The following is a 20,607-nucleotide window of genomic DNA, read 5'->3' on the forward strand; positions in this document are numbered from 1 at the left end:
CGCACGTCTGGGACCAAAGCAAGCTTGGTTCAAATCCTTACTTTTTCACTTTTTAGCTCTTATGGCCTTGGGCAAGTTATTTAATCTTTCTGGGGCTCAGTCTTGTTATCTGTGAGTGAGAGAACTATTTCTTCTCTCACAAGATAGTTAAGAGATGAAATGAGTGAAAGTTTGGGGCACAAATTAAGTACCCACCAAATCTTATATTATTTGTTATATTCCATTTCCTTCCTGTCGTTCCCTCACCCCCTGAGGGGATAAAAGTGATCCAAACTACATTAACTCTTTAGGGCAGCCCTGTGACCTGCTAAAGGCAGTTCTGTCATAGGTCAGTTTTGCACTGCATATGTACATTTGGCAAACAGTTGCTGTGTTTTTATGAAAAAGAGGTAAACTCCTAAAATACAGGTGATGGATTTTTAAAATGATAGCAGGTTTGTGGGGCACTGCTGGAGACAATGCACATTTGTGTCCATGTCCCAGACCGCCTACACCTGCTCCTCTGCAGTATCACAGCTGTTTATTAGACTAAGCTGGGGTCACCAAAGAATACTGAAGTTACATTCAGCTTATTTTATTGCAGAAGGCATGAAGGCACATGCTGTATTTCCATTGGGTTTTCACAAAAATGCATTACTATCTCAATGGTTTGTGAAGTTCACTTGGGCAAAAATTGCAGATTTCGAGGTAGTACTGCATAAACTTTGGTGTTTGTTGAGTCCTTGTCTTCATACTGGAAAGAAGAAAGTCCTATATTGAGTGACTAAATTATGTGCAGACACCAAGAGAAAACACACAAATGCACACACACGAAAGAAAGAATTAAGGAAAAAAGAAATAAACCTGCTCTGGCCTCAGTTTCCAATTTGTAAAATGAGAAAGCCAGACTAGAAGGTTCTCCAAGGTCACTTCCAGCTCTGAGTTTTAGCAGACATCTCAAATTCTGTGCATTTATTAGCCCTTTGTGAGATTAAAAACACAGGTTGTTCTCCAGCAAAACTTTAATTGCAGAGCTTTAATTAGAAAAAAATCAAAATACTCTTTCAGATTATGCTTTTTTAATTTTAGTTTTAATTGTGTTTTTATTGTTTCCATATTATTTTAAAAGAGAGATGAAAGCTGCAGTTTGACAAATTGCTACATCCGTCTGCTTGCCGTACAACTGCCCTAGCAAGTTAACTTAAAACAACTTTCTAAAATGTACTTTTAATGAGAAACTTAGACCCCTGAAATTTGTATAAAACATTTTTTTCCTTCAGACTTCTTATAGGGCTGTAGAGTTTCCATACCTCAGTGCCAAGAGCATGGCAGAGGAATTTCGCTCAGCTTAGTAATTACCTTGTGTTAGTCTAGCTCAAAGTTGTTTTTCTCTTAACGGCTTAAGAGAGCCATTCAAATGCTTTGATTCTAGTAATAAAAGTTTTAATGGGCAAGGCAGGTGAATGCCCATGTAATGTTTAGCCTATTAAACTGGCCATATCCAAAGCTTATGCAGAGTAAATTCTTACTAGGGACTCTGAATAAGGGCAGATCAACGTGGACAAAAGCTTGAGAAAATAAGAGAGCTAAAGTAAGTCTGGGAATGTCCTTCCTCTCTCCAACTAAGATCCCGATTATAGTGGACATTTATTTTTGCCTTCTTTCATGGCGAGGGGGAAAGAGCTCCCCAAAGTCTCCCTGTGTGCTTCCAGAATGTTGATTCACCCGCAGGCTTCACAGTGGACCATGTATATGAGACCACGGTTTCTCAGACTATCTGTGGTGAAGGACCAGTTTGCTTCATCTCCCACACCCCCATCCACTGTGGACTGGTACTTGTATAAAATATAGTAAAAATGAATCACTGGAAAAATGACACACGAACTATGACATACAAAATATAAGCCTCAGTTTTTATTATTAAATTTAATGACTCTCTCAAATTGCAGTACAAGTTTCTAACCATCCTCAGTTTCTATACTTACCTTTTTTTTTTTTTAACATCTTTATTGGAGTGTAATTGCTTTACAATGGCGTCTTAGTTTCTGCTGTATAACAAAGTGAATCAGCTATACATATACATATATCCCCATATCTCCTGCCTCTGGCATCCCCCTCCCACCCTCCCTATCCCAACCCTCTAGGTGGCCGCAAAGCACCGAGCTGATCTCCCTGTGCTATGTGGCTGTTTCCCACTAGCTATCTGTTTTACATTTGGTGGTGTATATAGGTCCATGCCACTCTCTCACTTCATTCCAGCTTAACCTTCCCCCTCCCCGTGTCCTCAAGTCCATTCTCTGTGTCTTTATTCCTGTCCTGCCCCTAGGTTCTTCAGAACCATTTTTGTTTGTTTAGATTCCATATCTATGTGTTAGCATATGGTATTTGTTTTTCTCTTTCTGACTTACTTCACTCCATATGACAGACTCTAGGTCCACCCACCTCACTACAAAGAACTCAATTTCGTTTATTTTTATGGCTGATTGTCTAAACTTATCTTGTTGTAGATGGTAACAAAAATGTGGAAACAGGCATTGGTCCACGGACCACACTTTGAGTAGCACTGACCTAGACTAGGCCAGTAGTATTGTCTGGTTCCCAGTAATTATTTCATGGGTGTTCTTATGACCTGAGCTGGTCCCAGTCACTTGAATGTTGGGACTTTGGTTGAGAAACTGGGACAACAATTCTGTTTTTCCTGGCTGGATGCCACTTTGGGACTATAAGAGAAGTGGCTTGAGAATGAGTCAACACCAAGAAAGCAGAACCAAGAGGTAGCAAGTCAGAAACTGAATCTGCTCCTGTGTTATAGAGAAATAGAAGCCAATAAATTAAAAATTTTGCTCAAGCTAGAATTCATTAGGTTTTCTATCATCTGCAAGAGAAAGAGTCCTATGTGATATAATTTGCATGTTTCCCCCTAACTCTCAGTCACCTTGCCAGTCATCTTTCCAAAACAGAGATCTGGGAATGCCATTCTTCTGGTTATGAAAACCTTAGCTTCCCACTCCCTTGGTCCAGAGTTCAGGCTTCTTAAACTGTCATTCAAAGTCATTCACAGTTGAGTCCCCTTCTTTCTCAGCCTAATTTTTTTTGCTACTCTCATCCTCAGACACATGCCCAATGCTTTAGTGTGACCACACATGCACTTTTATATATGTAATAGGTTTGCTCATGTTCACTTTGGCTGGATTGCACTTTCTCTTCCCACACCCTCCTCTGATTTTCTAAGAATAGGAACTTGAGAACATAAGGTGTTCATTACTTTTAAATGTTAAGCATTATGCATCACCATCATTCCTGCTGACTCAAGGGCTAATTTTGAGAGTGTTGGCAGGAGGGCAAATTGATGCACCCAGACATTTGACAAAAACTGCATTTAGACTCCAAAGCTTTCATTTCACAGGGAGTCTGATATGGTTATATTACCAAAATCTCAGAAAACAACAAACTTAGACAAAGTGTGACTTTAAGTTATTGCAAAAATGAATAAGCAAGAAATGAAAACATATGTCTGCAGCAAAATGTGTACACAGATGTTCATAGCAGCTTTATTCATAATAGCTGAAAGTGGAAACAAACCAAATGTTCATCAGCTGATCAGTGTATAAACAAAATGTGGTGTATCCATAAAATGAAATATTACTTGCCATGAAAAGAAGTGAAGTGCTGATACATGTAACAACATGGACTAACCTTGAAAACATTATGCTAAGTGAAAGAAGCCAGATATAAAAGGCCACATATTGTATAATTCCATTTATATGCATGTCTGGAATTGACAAATCTATAGAGAAAGTCGATTCGTGGTAAGCTAGGGCTGGGGAGAGTGATGAGATTGAAGGGTGAAGGCTAGGGGGAACAGAGTTTCTTTTCTAGAGTGATGAAAATGTTCCCAAATTGATTGTAGTGATGGATGCACAACATTGTGAATATACTAAAAGTCATTGAACTGTACACTTATAATGGGTGAATTATATGGTATGTGAATTATGCCTCAACGTGTTTTTTTAAGAAAAAGAGTTTATAGGAGCTTTATTCATAGGTGCCAAAACTGGGAAGCAACAAGACGTCTAAGGTGAATGGATAAATCAACTGTGGTACATCCAGACAACTGAATAGTATTTATTCAGCACTGAAAAAATGAGCTATTAAGCCATGAAAATACATGCAGGAACCTTAAATGCATATCACTAAGTGAAAGAAGCCAATCTGAAAAGGCTACCTACACACTGTATCATTTCAACTATATGACATTCTGGAAAAGGCAAAACACTGGAGACAGTAAAAAGATTGGTGGTTGCCAGGGGTTAGGGTGGAGGGTGCAGTGAAGAGGCAGAGCACAGAGGATTTCCAGGGCAGTGAAACTACTCTGTGTGATACTACAATGGTGGAGACATGTCACTATACACTTGTCTGACTCATGTAAACTATGGGCTCTGGGTGATAATGATGTGTCCATGTAGGTATGATTGTAACAAATGTCCCACTCTGGTGCTGCATTTTTTTTTTTTAATTTCCTTCCTCCCTCCCTCCCTCCTTCCCTCCCTCCCTTCTTTCCTTTCCTTTCCTTTCCTTTCCTTCCTTTCTGCTGTGTTGGGTCTTCTTTGCTGCGCGCAGGCTTTCTCTAGTTGCAGTGAGCGGGGGCTACCCTTCGTTGCGGTGCATGGGCTTCTCATTGCAGTGGCTTCTCTTGTTGCAGAGCACGGGCTCTAGGTGTGTGGGCTCCAGTAGTTATGGCTTGCGGGCTCAGTAGTTGTGGCTCACAGGCTCTAGAGCACTGCCTCAGTAGTTGTGGTGCACAGGCTTAGCTGCTCCGTGGCATGTAGGGTCTTCTTGGTCCAGGGATCGAACCCATGTCCCCTGCATTGGCAGGCGTAACCACTGCACCACCAGGGAAGTCCTGGTGCTGGATGTTGATAGTGGGAGAGGTTGTGTGTGTGTGTGGAGGGGTGTTGGCTGGTGGTCAGATGGCATACCGGAGCTCTGTGTTTTCTGCTCAGTTTTGCTGTGAACCTTAAACTGCTCTAAAAATTGAAGTCTAAAGAAAGAAGCAAAGGAGGGTGAGGAGGAAGGGGGTGAGGAACAGGAAGAGGGCCAGGGCAAGGACGGAGAGGAGGAGGAGCTGACCTCACAAGGCCCATCTCAGTTGGCACCACGTCTGAAATTTTCCCTGCCTCTCTCTCGTCTCCCTCCTGGCGGAAGAATTCATTGCTCTTTCATCTGTATTTTCATTGTGTTCTTATTCCTACTTCTTTTATAGTTCATATCACTTTATTATACTTGTTTGCAGGCCTTACTTACTGAACTATGACCTGCCTGAGGGCAGAGGCAATGCCTTATTTTCTTGATATTTCTACTAGAAATACTACATGGTAGAGTTCAATGAAAGTGTGGTGTGTGTATGAACGAAGAACATCTTAAAGCGGCAGTGTTCAGTTCAGTTTTAAAGGATTCTACTCTAGACTAATCTGTTGTTCTTCAGGCTTCTGGTAACCTAAAAGAAGCTCCCTCTACGTGGCTCATCCCTGGGACCGTGGCCAGGGTGTGAGCGAGAGCACTGAGGACATGTGACCATCCTAGACGAACGACTTATCCCTACTGAGTCTCCTCCAACAGGCAGCGTACTATTCTAGTAGAGCTTTTGGAAACTACTCTTTCTTGGGGATCATCTAACCACGTGCAGCCTGCAATGTGGGACCAGACTTCTGTGTAGTGACGAAGGTCAACTGGGAAGATGTCACTGGGCGGAGAGGAGACGCTCTCACTCTGCTGAAAGCCACCACTGCCACCTCAGGAGGGCCGCCTGAAATGCTCTGCTGAGAGCTTTAGTACAAGGCTTTGGGGTCAGATATATGTAAAATGTGTGACGTGTGCTCCGGGGAGGGAAGACATTTTAAGCTTTTATTATTCATTTATACCTTACTGAGAATCATATGTAATAGAGTTCTTGAAAGTAGGTTTTAAGAGGGCAATAGAGAACACTTACCAAGATACTGGTGCTAAGAATGCAAAGGAAAAGGTACCTAAGAGGTGATAGGATGCCAAAAATTGCTTTTCTTTACTTCCCAAATTTGGCCTCACTTAATGAATAAAGTGAATATTCTCAATCACAGAACCACTTTAATTTTAGTACCAGGGCATACTTTTTAAGAAGTCACTTATTTATATTGTTTAAAATAGTAGCATGGAGAATGTGGGGAATTTAGTAGGCAGGGCTCTACTACTTACTTGCTGAACCATCTAAGGAAATTTCTTCCCGTCTCTGAACTTCAGTTTTATTTACTGATAAAATGGGCACAATAATACCTGTACTGTTTACATCACAGGATGTTTGTGAAAATGCACTGAGATCGCTGAAAGCAAAATGTTTTATAAATTAGACAAATAAATTTATAATTTATAATTGATATTAGTCTAGGAAGGATAAGTGCTGTGAACTTCTGCTACTAAATACCAATGGAGTTTATTTGTGGTTGGTACAAAAAGAAAAAAAAAAACAAAGACAAGTGCTGTACATCTAGTCCTTTGTTTCTTTCAATTTTGAAGGAGCTCTACCAGGTTCTGAAAAGGAATCTTATTAACATTTTGGGAAAGGCCTTTTTATTGAAACTTCTTGTAAGTTTTACACGCAAGGCACACACATGTATGTAAGGATATCTAGCCAACATGTGCCCTTTTAAAAGAGAAAAGCTCTTCTGTAACCATCTTCTCCAAGGATCGTTAATTTGTATCAGAAAATTGGAGAGGCATGCAGGGATACCTTCCTAAGGAGCATAAAATGTCTGAGCAGTTATCACCCATAGCATCTGTCCCTTCTCTGATCTATTCCAGAGATCACTTGCCAATTCACAAATGCCATGGGGGACCTCTCCTGTGCGGTTATGTAACTCTTGACCTGTGTAGGGCTTGCCCCTAAAACTGCACCATGAGGTCCTTAAGGACAGAGCCTGCGACTTACAGGTACTTGTGTCTCCTAGTTTCCAGCAGGAAATATTTATTAAATGAAAACTTGGCTGAGGCTGCATATCAAGGTCAGGAGGAAGTGGTGCCTCTTGGCAGATTTTATCCTCAGGGTAGGTTACCTGTTCCTGCATAATTGAAAGAAGACTCTGTGGGTTTGAAGGCTGTCTAACCCTTTCACAGGAGATCAAGTAACTGTGTTAGGCCATGGGTGTCAAATAAAGGGCATCACAGTTTAAGAAAGACATGAGAAATTAGGAGACAGTTCAGAGAACAGCTATCATGAAGATAAAGAGTTTAGAAAGGAAGATGTAGGAAGAGGGGAGGGAAATACTGGGATTATTTAAACCTGACAAGAGGAGCCTGAATAAAAGCATGGCAGGTATTTGATTTTCAAACATTTATGGGGATGATTATATAGAGCAGAGCTTCTCAACCTTTGTGGCAAGGCACACTTAAGACAAGATGATATTTACAGGGCCCACAAGGATAATCAGGTAAGGCTGCTCAAGACTCGATTCTTCTCTAAGGCTTTGACATTCCTGGGTCCCACCATGCCACCAGAGGACTTAGCACAGCCTTTGGGTAGTGTTATGGACAGAATGTTTGTGTCCTACCAAACTCATATGTTGAAACCCTAAGGCCAATATGATATCATAGTATTAGGAGATGGGGCCTTTGGGAGGTGATTAGGTCACAACAGTGGAGCCTTCATGAATGGAATTAATGCTCTTATAGAAGAGACCTCACAGAGCTCTCTCACCCACTTTTTCTGCAGGGTTGCTGGGAGAAGACAGCTGTTGACGAACCAGGAAGTAGGTCTCACCAGACACAGAATCTGCTGTTGCCTTCATTTCGGACTTCCCAGCCTCCAGGACTATGAGAAATAAGTGTTTGTTGTTTAAGCACCCAGTCTATGGTGTTTTGTTACGGCAGCCCAAACTGACTAGGACAGGGATTTGTGCACATGTTAGAAAATTGATGTCCCCAGTCAGGGACTGTCTGTATTTTAGGTAGAGTAGGAAGAAGTAGGGTCAAAACAAAAGATGAAAGATTGGAATAAAATGAGAAAACACTTTATTCTTAGATTTGAAAATACCAGATTGGTTTGTCAAAGGGTGTGTGTGTGTGTGTGTGTGTGTGTGTGTAGCATGTCCTAAAAGTCTTTATGCAGTTTAAGCTTCACTAACTTCAGAAAAATAAGTGCTACAGACTTATCCTCAAGATCTCGTGAAAGTTTAATTATTTACATTTATTTTATAGTAACTTTAGTTTTGTGAATGTTGAATAATGAATTCTTCATTTTAATTATTTGAGTCAGCCCCTCTGACTGAAGATGGTAATGGCTGACTGCAACAAAAAGCAAAATTCCCTATTCAACATTCACAAAACTGGACAAAAGAACTTTTTTTTTTTTTTTTTTTTTTTTTTTTGCGGTATGCGGGCCTCTCACTGTTGTGGCCTCCCCCGTTGCGGAGCACAGGCTCCGGACGCGCAGGCTCCGGACGCGCAGGCTCAGCGGCCATGGCTCACGGGCCCAGCCGCTCCGAGGCATATGGGATCCTCCCAGACCGGGGCACGAACCCGTATCCCCTGCATCGGCAGGCGGACTCTCAACCACTTGCGCCACCAGGGAGGCCCAAAAGAACTTTTAAGTTCTTTAGAACTGGGTTTGCATAGTGAAAAGATTCTATAGGAAAGATGGATTTAAGGACATATATGATCCTGAGTATAAATGTGTGGGTACAAGCAAAAATTCCAGACAGTATTTCAGACACTTAAGGCAGTGGAATTGGTGAGACCCAAGTCAAGTTTCTATCAAACAGTAGAGGGGACCCAGGTAGTATCTGGGTTACAGATGGGACAAGCAGAAAATTTCATTACCATAAATATATGAAACCATGAAAGGATGGAGTTGGAAAATAGGATGGCAGGGTAGGGCAGAGGGACCTGGAAGGCCCAGCAGGGGTGGAAGGGGTTGCTGGACTGGTGAGTGGGGGAGGGGCCGTGGACACACCCTCTCCATGTTGTCCCCTCCCCCACACTCAGAAACCCTTTGTGACTCTTCAGTGCTCTGTGATGCAGGCCTGGGACTGCTCAATAACTTCAGTAACTTCAAGCAGCCTTGTGATTCAGAAAACGGAATTCAGAAAATGGAACGCTCTCTCATTTTTGAACAGCTTACTGACCCATGTCCGAGCTGTGACTCAACATCCTTGGATAGTGACCAAAACCTCGTCGTCCTGTGCGGGTTGGGGTTGCTTCTTCTGTTCCTGTGGTACCTGGTGCGCTTGCCATTTTCATCTATCTTTAGTAAAACCAAAGACATCCGAAAGGTAAGCAGCCCTGGGTGAGCCCCCAACGGAGATTCTTTATTGTTGTTTCCATTTCTATTCCCACATTTTTGTGTGTGTGTGTGTGCATTTTTTTTATTAGTTTCTGCTTTATAACAAAGTGAATCAGTCATACATATACATCTGTTCCCACATCCCTTCCCTCAAGCATCTCCCTCCTTCCCACCCTCTCCATCCCACCCCTCCAGGCGGTCACAAAGCACCGAGCTGGTCTCCCTGTGCTCTGCGGCTGCTTCCAGTGGAAGCCCATGTCCCATCTGAGTGTTTGGAGGACTCCAGGATAAAATCCCAAACAGTAATTCTGTGGCCCTGGGTTGGGCTATTTAGAGAGTTTGGGATCTCTGCAGGAGAACAGAGTTCCCCATTGCTTGATCATGCCTCACATTCTCACGTCAGGCATCACTCGACAAAGCCTTCCTTTGTGCTGGGCTGATCAGAGCAGCAATGCTGAGCCTCTGACCATAGGCTGGAGCCTGAGCTCCAGGATACAGGGTCCTATCTGAGGGACATGGACGTGACTGTTGGCCTCAGATGCTATGCCCTCCTTGGGCAGATGACTTCTGACTGAGAATATCAAGTGTGGACCTCATAGTCGAAAGTCCTTCTTTGAGTTTGTCAAAGAAGAAAAAAATTGAAAGCATTTTAAACCTTTAAAATTGATAAAAAGAAGGAACATAAAGTTCTGTTAATTAAAATAGAGTCATATTATTCATGGATAATGAATATCTGAGTTTCCTAGAGAAGAGTGAGAGAAATGAGCCCCAGCCCTTCATTCTTTTCTTTTGTTCTCAGCATCAGGGCAGAGCCAAGAGGAGAAGGAAAGGTGGAACACCAAAAGGTAAGGTTCTGCCTATCCCACCTGAACTCTCCAAGGGTGACCCTTCCTGCCTTTTCCATGAGATCCAAGGTCCCTGATCTCTGAGGATGTCAACTGCTAGGTACAGTTTCTCTCAGAGACCAGAGTTCTCAGAGGAGAGGCTTGTGGGAAGGCAGTCAGAGCCTGAGACACTTCTCAGATTCCCTGCTCTGCTCATCGCTGGGCATGAAGCAGTGACGGACCTGGGCAATGGGTGTTTCCCAACAGGTGGCCAGGTGAGATGTCAAGAGTCAGAACTTCTGTGTCCTGACTTTGTAAAAGTCCTTTGACTTCCTGGATGATCAGATCCCTCTCTAAGGCCACACTGATCTCTGGGCTTCACATGGTGGTTTTGAGCATCACATGAGATAAAATGCATGTGAAAGTACTTTACAAGAAGCAACATACACATGTTAATATCATTGACCATTTGACCTCATCTACTAATTCTTGGGTCTTTCAGAGTCTAATATCCCAAGGGTTTCCCATAAGGGGACTCCTTTATTATACCTATGCTTCTACCTTCATTACATATAACCCACTCTCCTGGTTTCTCAGGTTGGAGATGTCACCAGACAGAAACAGAGGAGAAAACGCAGCTGATTTCTATTCTGAAAAGGTGACTCTTTCCCCTTCTTTCCTGATCCCCCCTTAGCATGTTCTATGCAATTCCAGGGATTCAGTGCAACCTGCTGTAGTCATGGCAGGGGGGAGCATAGGAATGAGTATGTGATGAAGGCCTTGAGGTGAGGACTACTGAGCATGTTGTGAACTCATGGATGTGGAGCAATGTGAAGGGGCAGCAGGCTTCCAGTGACTCCACCCCTGCCAGGCCAGCAGGTCCCCCTTTCCTTGTTCTGGTCCTGGTTGCACCTTTCTACTTCCTGTCTTCTGCAGCGCCCTGGGCCAGCACGATGACACCACCCGCTTGCGTCAACTCTTATGTCCAGACCCCTTCTGTGAGGTGTGTAATAATGCAACTGCTGAGGTCAGTCGGCTGCTACTCCCAGAGGCCCTGGAAGATTTTACTTCCTCTGTGTCCCCGTTGGCTTCCACAGCTTCTGTGACTGAGTCATCGTTTACTCTGTCCCCTGCCTTCTCAACAGTCCCTCCAAGGGACCTAACACCAGCCTCTCTGCTTGAGCCTTCCCCACTGCCCCCCTCCGTTCTCTCCCCTAACCCAATGACCCCCTTAGTTGACTCTTTTTCACCCTCCCCATTGGGTCATTCTCTGGCACCAGAGCCTTTTCCTTCCTTGGATTCCAAATTACCTGTGGACTATTCCCCACCCCAACCCCTTGCCTTTCCCCGTCTCCTACCACATGACACTCAGACAGCAGGTCCTGTTCTCCCACGAGAGGCCACTTTGTCTCCGGATACCGTTTTCTCTCTTGACCCCACCCTTTCCCAAGATATCAACCCCTTATCAGATTTGTCCCAGGCAATGAATCACCCCGATTCTTTTGCTTGTCATCATGCACCACCAGCTCTGTCTGTTTCACCACAGCCAGACTGCACTTTATCTGTCACTCAATCTAAATCAATTGCCATCTTACTGAAGCCTGTTCCTGAGAACTCACTTCCAGAAAGCCCTGGTGTAATGTGCCAGCTAGAGGAAGATGTGGGGAAAGATCTGGGACACAGCCTAGAGAATGGCCCAAAAGATCACCTGTTGAATGACCCAAAGAGCTCTTCAGGTAAGGATCTGGGGTATGACTCTGAGAAAGACCTAAACAGTCAGATGGTGAGTCTCTCAGAGAAAAATTCAAGGGTGTCAGCAAAGAGTCTAAGTCGGAGACAACTTGAAAATGTCCTAAAAGTACATTTGAGCAAGAAGTTGGAGGACATACATGAGGGTCGGCTCCCTGAGACTGTGCGTAATTCATGGCATGCTATCAAGCAAACATTGCTTCTTTCTGTGAAATCCCACACCCAAACAAAACAGAGAAGTTTGCCCTCATCAGTGGGTGAGGCCTACCCCCTGAATACCTTCCAGGACCTGACTTTTGTTGATTCCAGTCCACAACAGATGCTGGAAGCCCATATTAAAAGGTTTCATATGAGGATGTTGTGGGCCCTTCCCCGCAAGGTCCTTGAATCCATACAGATCTTTAAATTGAAAGATGCCTCATGCCAGTCCTTGTCTCATGCCAACTTGCCCTCTTCAACCAATGTGATTTCTGAGGCAGACACCAAATCTGGGAGCTTCAAGTCCTTGAGAGGAAGCTCTACATCTCTCCATGGAGACAAAGTGGGAACAAATTCAGCCCCTGACCTGGATCGTTCTCTCCCTGCCACCTCACCTGTGGGCAAAGGAGGACGGAGGGTCCTGAGACAACCACGCTCTGATGTCAACCGTGGGCTGGCAGAGGGTGTTCAGAGAATTAAGGATGCCAGACAGACTCGTCTGCCTGTCTCCCTCTGCATCACAGGGAAAGCAGGTCATAGACAGACTCAACTAGCCAACGGATATCCCCAAAAGCTGCTTGCAAAGCAAGCTGGGGCCAGATATGAGCCGAAGCGTAAGAGTGTGAGTTCCAGTGATAAAGGAGAAATGCAACAGGGCAAAAAGGTGGAGAAGTCAGAACCTGTTTCAATGCCCAGATGGTCTAGGGAGGTATTCACGGCTGAGGAGCTTGATACTCTTCAATTAAAAACTAGTGACATGTTGGCAACTAGCAAGCCAGGGAGCTCCCAAATGATAAATGTGAATGAGAATAAAGTAGAAACTACCGTGACCACTGGAAGCCCCCCACCCAAATTACCAGTTCCCCAAGATCCTAAATCATTAGACCTTAAAGAACAACTGTTCAGTGAGTTGAACTTTAAACTGGAGAACAGGGAGCATAGCCAGGCTCAAGGCCAACCCACTGACACATCCCTTGCTTCAGATAACTTGACTTACGAGGCCTCACTGACTCATGCCCAGGGTGTCTCAGGTGGGGACATGGGAGCTTCCCAGGTGCTGCATGTCCATTTGGAGGACAGAGGAATCAGGATGGAGCAGCAGCAGGAACCTTGGGTCCCTAAGCATGCCTTAAGGAGGTGCCAGGATAAGAATTTCCCACCAACTGCAAAGAGAGTGAGCCCTCTGGAGCCCAAGGCAGAAGAGCTTGATCGAGGGGATAAAGGGTTCGGGACATCCCAACTTAGGAGGAAGAGTTTCCCTACTCAGGAGATGGTACTAGAGAAGACACTTGTGAGCAAGTCTTCCCAGATCCTATCACAGAAGGGACAGCCTCTTCCTGAAGGCCATATCAGAAGAAGAATGAAGCACTTCTTGCAATGGCTTTTTTCTGGGATAAAATACAAAAGGCAAGAAGATGCCCAGGAAAAGGGCAGCCCCATATCAACTGTGCAGAACAGAGGCCTAGTTAAAAGTAGAGCTGCCTTTACTGGGACAACTGAAGCTCAGAAAATCGCGACAGGCATCAGGAAGTTCCTAGATGAGAAACCGGGGTGTCAGTATGCAATGGATGTCACCTACTCTCAAGAGCCCCTTCCTTCCCCAGTGCAGTTGAGGGAAACTCAGCAAAAGGCGCAAGTGCAGGTCTGGACAGAGCCTGTCCAGGGGCATCCTTTCAACCACAGGGCTCCCTCCTGTAAACTGACAAATATCAAGTCCTGTCATCAAGAAGCTATCTTTGCTGGCCAGAGTTATCCTCCAAGTAGTACAAGACAGATCAGAGATAAGAAGAGACACCCCCAGAAAGTTGTGGCATTCAAGGACCAGCGACTGTGTCACAAACATCCCCCACCAGTGTCCCACAGGGAGCCTGTGCCCCATCCAAGCCCCACCCGCAGGCGTCAAGCTGGCCAGGCACCCACCACTGCGCTCAGCACTGCTGAAGGCCCTGTGTTCAGACATCTGTCTCTACTGTCTAGACAGAAAACACTGCCCCAGAATTTCCAGGGATGAAGACTTCCCATCCAGAAATAACTCCTTCCTTGTAGAGATTATTGATTCTCCCCAATAAATATTTATCTAATAATAGTGTATCCTTTCTGTGTACTGTGTACTGTGTTGGGGGCATGGGTTTTGGGTAACTCAGGGCTTATGTGTAAGGGAAAGGAAGGAGATAGTTCAGCTCTTACTGATTGCTTCCTTTGGCTTTGGCTAAAAGGTGACGAGTCCTCTGGAGTTCTTGCTGAGAAATAGATATTGTGCCCCTTCCACCCCCACCACCCCCCCGCCCCGCCCCAAAGCCCATTTCCTCCCTGATGCAATTTGAGGAGATGGGCTTTGTCTTCTGCCACTTAGCTTAGCCTTAATGAACATGTATAGCAGCCCACATCTCCCCCCTCACTGAATGTTTTATATCCCGTAGAGAAGTAGGGGAGATAGGTCTTTTATACCTGAGGAGCGTTAAGTGCAGGTATACTTTCTGAAAATAATGCTGAAGAAGAAATAACAGCTTAATCATTATTTAGAACTCAGTGACCAGAGGCTCCTAGAGGGGGCTGAACCCTGAATGGCACTATTTGGGCGGAGGTGTTGCTCTACTGGACCCTGGGCTACTTGCCGTAGGGTCCAGGAACAGCACAGCAGCTGCTTAAGAATCTGTTATGTGGGTCATGTGAATATATCGGGAGAGCATACTTTAAACTTGATATGGAGGTTTCCTTACTAGAAAGGCACTCTGGGGAAGTGGTTCCCCTCCCGGGGTATTTTTTCAGGCTGCTCAGTTAATGACGGTTTTTTTTTTTTTTTTTGCAGAGGAAAAGCACCACTCAGCTGTCAGTGGTAGGAATGTTGACCATGCAGCCACCTACCTCCCAGGGTAAAATACAGCTGAGAGTAAGCAAAAGATGTCTTAAAGTGAGTGGGAAAGTAAGAAAAAGTGAAGGGAAAGAATGTCCTTACTGGTGGAACAAAGTTCATGCCTCATCATTCCCATGTTCTGACCCTGTCCTGCTCCCCCATTCCTCAATCTGATCCAAGCACCATGTCCTTGAAGCTGACCAGAGAACTGCATCTGTGTCTTTATATTTAAAGTGGGTGTTTTGTAGACAACATATAATTGGATCTTGTTTTATCCACTGACAGTCTGTCTTTTAATTGGTGAAGTTAGAACACTTACATTTAGTGTTTTTTTATATAGTTGGATTAATATCTGCCATATATGTATCTGTTTAGTATTTATTATGTGTATTCTTTTTTCTTCTTCTCTTTTTCTGCCTTTTCTGATTTTAAACAAGCACTTTATATGATTCCATTTCTCTCTTCTCTTAGCATGTCAAGTATTCTTCTTTAAAAAATATTTTCATGGTTGCCCATGAATTTGTAATATACATTTACAACTAATCTAAGGCCACTTTTATATAGAACATTATACCACTTTATAGGTAGTGCAGGTTCCGTTATCACAGAATTCCCAATTCCTCCCTCCTGTCCCTTGTAACACTGATGTCATTTATTTCACTTATCCATATACTATAATCACCCCATACCCTATCATTATTATTATTAGGTCAACTGAGAATAAGAAAAATAAAAGTTTTGAGTTCCGGCAGAGAGCGCGGTAAGAAGCGGATCGCGGCCTTCTAGCCCGGGGCCCTCCAGGCCCTCCGGCCTCTGGTCGGCAGGTGAACTGGGGGGCCCCCGGGACAGGCTCAGGCTGCGTCTTGCCGAGCCCCAGAGCCCTCGCCGCAGCTGCCCACTGACAGGGCCCGAGCCTGGAAGCAGCAACGAACTGCTCCCCCACCCCCACCTCCGCGACCTAATGGCGGCGGCCCCTCGGAGCTCAGATCCCGCTCACCGCCGGGTCTCTTGACCCCATGCTGCAGGGGTTAGGCGAAGCCCCCGGCAGGCCACCGAGGACGTGGCGCCTTTGGGCGTCGGGCGTGGCAAGGCGAGAAGAATGGCGGCCACTGGAACGCCGCGGAGGGCTGTTAAAGCCTCGAGGGCCCGGGAAGGGGGGTCTACGTGGGCGCCAGCTCAGCCACCCTTAGGCCTTGGAGCCCGCGCGGATCCGGGACCTGAGGTGACCTCTCTGCCCCAGTTGGACGAGACCTCACCTCGTCCGGACAACGACGGACAAAGGCCTTAACGGGCCCGGAAGGTGAGCGGAGCCCCGGTCGACGACGGGTGGAACGTTTGCGGGTCATCGGGCGCTTGGTCGTCGTTCTACCAAGACCTCGATGTCGGAAGATAGAAATGGTAGAATAACGTACCACATGCGGCCAATAGGAAGTGCCAGCCACCCTTTGGGAAGATTTACTGGCCGTTTATAGAAGGCCTGTGTATATAATATGAAAAAGCTGCTCTCAACATCCCCCCCAACCTTTCGAAAGAAAACTTTTCGCTACATGTAGGCCTAGATGTGAAGAGGTTGCCGTATGATAGAGTTAAAGTCACATGTCTTATAAATGCCCATTTGTTTCTTTAAAAAAAACCTCCAGATAGCTCTGGTGGTTGTCCACTTGAGTTTCAACACTCAGAGGCACTGAGCATTCAAGCCTGTCAATTTCAGACTTCTCCTCATGGCAAGCTAATGCCAAGAACGTGTTCCTCCCCACATTATCACACTCTGATTTTCAGAGAGAGAACGTTTCCCTCCATTTACCAGACACCCGTCTCTGGGGACACTCTGTTACCAAGCACGTGGAGGCCAATAGCCATTCTTTCTTTGGCTTTAACATCCAGGGACTCTTGGAGAGACAAATAAAAAAGAAAATGGCTTTCCAGAGTCTAGAGAAGAAACAACAGGAAGAGGGACCATTTTCAAAACAAATGTCAGAATACCAACGGACATTTTCAGGGAATTCATTGCAGTCACTTGAGGTAAAGGACACTAGAGCCCCCCAGACTGGCTGGAACAGTGAAAGCAAACCAGAGCAGCTGCGCATTTGTCAGCAGCTCCTCTATGACATGACTTTGGGGGAAAACTTGTAGGAGAAATACAGCCAGCTCTTCTGGGGTCTTCCCTCTTTGCACAGTGAGTCCCTCGTGGCTACTCTCCTGGCTTCTAGTAGTAGTTCCCCACTAGAGTCTCACTCTGTTTTATTCAATGGAATCTGTAATGCTTCTGCATTCAAAATATGGGATCAAGAATCTCCACCACTTCTTTATTCCCATCCCCTTCTGCTCCCTCATGTACATCCACAACCCTTGCCTCAAACTAAACCCCAATCCCAGCCCCTACCTTTCACTCAGGTCCAGCCCCAGGCCCACCTTCAATCCCAACTCCCAGGAGGGGTCTCATATACATGATATTTTGTGGTGCCTGAAGAAATGGTCACCGACATAGAAGGTGACAGGAATGGTCTATCTGAATTTTTACAACCGCAAGCCCACACTCCAAACCTAATACCAGGGCAAACAAAATGGATGAATCAACTGGTACCTTGACGTGGATTGGGCACAGGAACCCCAGATCACAGGTTCAGGCATCATGAATTTCTTTGGAGCCAGGTGCTACGTAAGAGGATCAGATTCCTTTAGGCAGGCTTCACAGGGATTAACACTGAGAACTGTGCCCCAATGTGCAGTCTCAATGAAGAGGTCCAGGCTATGAGATCAGACTCTTCTCTGAGGCCTTTCTTCTAGAACTTCTATTTGGTCCTGGATTAGAGCCTAAATTAGGCTGTTATTTTCCTGGGGACACAAGTACATGTTTGGTCTTCATTAGGGAGGCCAAGAGACAGTTCAAAGACTTGTGGAGGCTGCCTCCTTATCTCTCCCAGGAAACTCAGGGTTTATTCTTTCCTTCTATGAGGTGGGGTGGGGGTGGGCAGGCAGGGAAGGAACTGATTATTATGCAAGTTTAGCAGTGCTTCACTGTGGGATGGAGGTTAGGCTGACAATGACAAGGGTGGGTAATTTTCCTCTGTAGCAATGCTTGCCCAGCTTTAGGCATCCTTCATTTGAGGCAGGATAATTTCCCAAGCTATGGGTTGCTGTTTCCACTCCCTGCCAGAGGGGACTCCAAAAGGAATAAAAGCTAACTTTCCCCTTCTGTTTTACAGGAAGTTCTGGGCTTCTGGTCTAAGGGGTTATTAATGGCTTTCATGTTTCCTGACCCCAAATAGAAGTTGTGAGATACCTATTGTACAGTCCAGTCCAGATTCTCATGTGGGAGGAGAATTTACCTGGGTGTTCCCAGGAGAGAGGAGATGGGGGTTGATATAAGTGCTGGGTTGAAAGAAGGAGAGTTGACTAAAGGTAGCAGTGGCTCCAATGACTCCATAATAAGGATGTAAAGATGAGTTCCTTACGTGGATGGCTTTTGTGTGGAAGTCCTCTAGGAGACAGCACGATTTTTTATGGGATGAAGTAATGTTGGGTGAGATGACTAATCATCAAGGGCCATTATTTTGGGAGCTTCAGTAAAATGCTGCACTGCCCATACTTAGCATAGAGGCTGTGAAGCCAAGGCCATTAATTTGGCCTTTTAATGGACCAAATGGGCCTGGATAATGAATGTCCCAGTCCCATCATGGTGGACTTAAATCAGAGGCTCTTTCCTATATATTTGTTTGACAGTGAATACTAAACTAAATAGGCAAAAGGCCCCAAGTAATGACTAATACTGAATATCTTTCTACACTTTAAAATGGGGGCTTTGAGCCAGATTTAGTTTAATTTAGAAAAATTAAGTACTGCTTGTTATTGTACTTCAATGCTGTGAAACAAATTTATGCTTTTATGTATATTATCCTGTTTAATCTTTACAGCTCTTTGAATCAGGTTTCTCTCTCCCCTTTTATAGAAAGCAACCTGAAGGACAGAGAAGGTAATATACATTTAGTGTGCTAGCATGGAAGAAGGAGCCAGGGAGAGAGAGCTCCCTTATAGTGTGAGGAATTATTTGGATGTAAATGACAGCAAATACAATTCAGCTGACTTAAAAAAGAGACCGTTGCTAAGCTACCTGAAAGACCCTAGGAGTGAGGCTAGCCTTAGGCAAGAGGGTTCATACTGGGGCTCAGTGGATGTTATCAGTATTGTTTCTATCCATTTCTTGGCTTTATATTCTGGACTGGCTTCATTGTGAGACTTTCTGATGGCAACTTCAAAGCTATATCTTCCAAGCTTCAAGTGCAACTAAAAATGGGTTATCTCTTCCACTAGTCCCTTCAAAAGTCCTATTGTGCCTTACTGTCTCTAGCTGGGTCCTATGCCCATCTCTCACCAATCACTGTTGCCAAAATCATGGAACAATCTTTTTGGCCAAGCCCGAGTGGTATACCCATCCTTAAAGTAGGAGAGTCGGGGAACAACTACTCCACTTGCACACGGACTGAGACTGAGAATGGGCTTAGTTTCCCAGAGGGCAAGAGAAGAACTGTTTCCAGAAGGTGAGTGAAGGTTGAGTGTCAAAATAAAAACAAAAACAAAACAGATGTCTGTCATAGCCCTCTCTCACTGCCCCATGTTTACCTTCCTGTCCAGAGTCATGCCACTGACTGAACGTTAGAGTTGCAGGAAATACCAATTCCATGGAGACCTTGGGACAGGAAAGAGTCCCAGGAAAGGAACTCAAAGTGGGAGGAATCAGTCAGAGGCCTAATATTCATGTGGATAGACCATCCAGTAATCTGGCCTCTCACTGTCATCCTAGAGCCCTTTACCTCCATTCCAGTTCAGTTACGGCCATATTCTAGAACTCATCACCAGGAATATTTTTTCATTCTGAAAAAATACAGTCGGACATTCCTCCCCCCCCCCCTTTTTTTTTTTTTGCCATACGCAGGCTTCTCACTGTTGTGGCCTCTCCCACTGCGGAGCACAGGCTCCGGACGCTCAGGCTCAGCGGCCATGGCTCACGGGCCCAGCCGCTCCGTGGCATGTGGGATCTTCCCGGACCGGGGCACAAACCCGTGTCCCCTGCATCGGCAGGCGGACTCTCAACCACTGCGCCACCAGGGAAGCCCGGGACATTCCTCCCTTCATTCTTTCAGTTTATGCCCTGGGTTTGTCAATTCCTCACCCTGTTCAGGAAGTACAAGCCACTTGTAGTTCATCTGACAACATTCTGTCTTCATTCCCTCCTTCTCCAAGGAAAAACTTCACGGTCCATCACTTAACCCCACACCTAAATAGCTCTACTCTAAAGAGCCCTCCCCCTTCTCCTTTCATGTCCTGCCTGGCACAATCTAACTCTACCTTTTCTAGACCTGCCTTCTAATAAAGGACTGATTCCTCTTTGATAAAGTCACACGGTTAAGTATGTTGGTACCACCACAAATTTATGTTCTACAACTAATGGTCAGCTTCAACATTGCCTGAAAATAATCCATTCATTCTTCCCATGTTTACTACGTACTTGGCACTTAGGACACAGCAATGAAGGAAACAAAGTTCCCTGTCTTGGTGGTGCTCATATGATTGTTTTCTTAGTCAATTCTCTTGCCTAAGTACTCAAAACTATTTCACTTTCCTACAACTTCGCCACACTCCTCACTCGTTGAGCATATGTGCTGGACCACCACAGGGGAATGAGAAGTCATGAA

The 20,607-nt window shown here is 45.0% G+C and overlaps 1 long non-coding RNA gene and 1 pseudogene across 1 annotated transcript in view; one reads left to right on the top strand and one right to left on the bottom strand.

Moving 5' to 3' along the window:
- The window catches only part of LOC132492652 (uncharacterized), a 406,999-nt gene that overhangs the window by 75,762 nt on the left and 310,630 nt on the right, over nt 1–20,607 (bottom strand). The gene's annotated exons all lie outside the window — the stretch shown is intronic.
- Nucleotides 1,726–14,092, top strand: LOC132492337 (spermatogenesis-associated protein 31D1-like; annotated as a pseudogene).

The sequence above is a fragment of the Mesoplodon densirostris genome, chromosome 6 (assembly GCF_025265405.1).
Source record: "Mesoplodon densirostris isolate mMesDen1 chromosome 6, mMesDen1 primary haplotype, whole genome shotgun sequence".
Taxonomy (NCBI): domain Eukaryota; kingdom Metazoa; phylum Chordata; class Mammalia; order Artiodactyla; family Ziphiidae; genus Mesoplodon; species Mesoplodon densirostris.